The sequence below is a fragment of the Mustelus asterias genome, unplaced genomic scaffold (assembly GCF_964213995.1).
Source record: "Mustelus asterias unplaced genomic scaffold, sMusAst1.hap1.1 HAP1_SCAFFOLD_1405, whole genome shotgun sequence".
NCBI classification, from domain to species: domain Eukaryota; kingdom Metazoa; phylum Chordata; class Chondrichthyes; order Carcharhiniformes; family Triakidae; genus Mustelus; species Mustelus asterias.
Window position 1 is genome coordinate 60,476 of NW_027591350.1, and position 2,603 is coordinate 63,078.

Sequence of the window (2,603 nt, forward strand, 5' to 3'; positions counted from 1 at the left end):
TCCAGTCCCACTCCTGAGACTTGAGCACAAAAATCTAGGCAGACGTGGTGTGGAGGGAGTGCCACATTGTTTGAGATGTCATCCTTCAGTTGGATATTAAAATGAGGCCCCACTTGCCCTCTTCAAGTGGAAGTAAAAAAATCTCACTGCAATATTTTGAGGAAGTGCAGGGGAATTATATCCGCCATCCTGGACAATATTTATTCACCAATCAACATCATGAAAACAGAGTATCCAGCCACTATCATTGCTGTAGCTGTACACAGATTGGCTGCCGCAATTTCTACATTACAAAGTGACTGCATTAATGAAGCACTTCATTGGTTGTAATGCACTTTGGAATGTATTTTGGGTTGTGAAAGGCGCTATGTAAATGCAAATCATACTTGCCTTATTTTTAAAAAACCCTCACCATTGCCATCAGCAACAATACTGCAACTTTTCTAATTAATAATTTCAAACTCTTCAATCCTCAACAGCTACAAAATTTGTTGCCTAAAATGCATTAAAATACCAAATTAGGAAAAATTAAACAGATATGTTAACTGTAGCCTTGCCTCTAAAAAGAAGCACAATATTGGAAGAGCTTGGATAAAATAAAATGAATGGAAAAAAAAACACTGAATCTTTTTCCCCCCCTCAGTGTGCAAAGATTTTGACTCTCTACAACTGCATCGAGCCCAAACCACGGAACAAAGATTGTTGTCCCCTTGCTCCTCCCTCCCTCTGCCCCGTCTCCCCCTAGCCCTCCCCACCACAGCCATCCCATCACTGAGCTATCAACACCACTAAGTAACGATCAGCTCACAGTTCACTTCTCTTGAGAAGTTTTCCAAGCCCACCCTCCTGTACAGTTCTCTAACGATCCTCAACTTCGTCATTTAACAGAAATGTGAGTAAAACCCCCCCACCCCCACCACATTAAGGCAAATTTGCTTTCTCATTTCTCAAAGGACTACACCCCATCTCCTGAACTGAAGATTGTCCCTTCCGATTAGTTACTCTCCAATTTCTACTTTTAAAAGATGACCTATTTCTGCCCACATGAGCAGAAGTTTTATCTCATCTCTAGTACTGCCATTATCATGTGCATTGATGAATCGTTAGATGTCAAATTTGAAATTCTTCAGCCAGTTGGCAACCTGGTGTACGGCAGTGAGACCGCCACTGAAGCACAGGTCGGGCACTTGTCAATAAAAAGCACCATGGTTTTCACTTTGCCACAGTTGCACCAGGGTGAGTCACAGTGTCCCCTACGGAAGAGGGTGTTGCAGCAGTATCCAACTCCAGTGCAAAACCTGTTCGGTTTGACCCATTTGCCGCGCGTAAGGTCAAAGCCTGGGATTTCCAATGTGGGATCATTAACTAAGTGTTGATTCTGGGCTGTGTTGTTGATATTGCGGCACAGGTCCTTCCCCAGGTCTCCAGCAGAACTGCCTGGCTTGGGCAGACTGGTCCACATTGGCCATCTTGAGATGAAGCATTTGCTGAGTAGGTGGGTGATGTCATCTAGCAGTGGCAGGTCCGGATTTTTGTGCACTATTTCCAGCAATCGTGCTGTGCTAGTTTCATGGTGGATGTGTGGTGGTGAAATGTTGCAGAGCACAGTAGCCCTTTTGTGTTTGCTGGCCGGATTGCTCCTGAGATGTTCCTCATGGAATCATTCAGTCAGACATCTACCAGTTTACAGTTCTTTCAGACAGAAACCCACTACTCAGCTATTGAGTAACAGAGAGTCAAAGAGGAGGTTCTTGGTGTTGGCTCTGGTGTTGGAGTTCTAGTATTTGCTTCCCAAGAGGTTCCTGCTAGTTTGCTGATGAGATTGTTGTGAGCCTTCAGTTGAGCTGACCCTTTCTGGAGGTGTGGCTTGAAAATCAGTGTGCAGTCCAAAATGATCCCGATCCTCTCCCATGGCAAGTTAATTGCCCCCCGTACCCACTCATCCACAGCTCATTCGCCTTGATGTGAAGGTGAATCATAGAGAATCATAGAATAGAATCATAGAATCATAGAATCCCTACAGTGCAGAAGGAAGCCCATCGAGTCTGCACCAACAACAAATCCCACCCAGGCTCTATCCCCATAATCCAACGTATTTACCCCGCTAATCCCCCTGACACCAAGGGGCAATTTAGCATGCCCAACCAACCTAATCCACACATCTTTGGAGTATGGGAGGAAACTGGAGCACCCTGAGGAAACCCACACAGACATGAGAATGTGCAAACTCTACATAGACTCTCGCCCAAGTCCTTAACTGAACCCGAGTCCCTGGCGCTGTGAGGTAGTAGTGCTAATCGCTGTGTCACCGTGGTGCCCCAGAATGAATGAATCCACAGAATGAACTCAGAAACATCCCTTAATATGGGTTGAAAACCTGCACTCTGTAAATACCCACTAGATGATACAAAAGGCTTCCTTCCACTCCCCAGACAGACACATTTGGACCTAAGCCACTACAGCTCCATGCTCCAACTGAGCAGAAAACCAAATAGTCCTTGTTTGCCCTTTGTCCGTTTCTTTCTTCCATCCCCTTCGTATGTGAAATTCTCTTCCCCAGAAAGCAGTGGAGACTGGGTCATTGAATTTATTCAAGGTGGTGT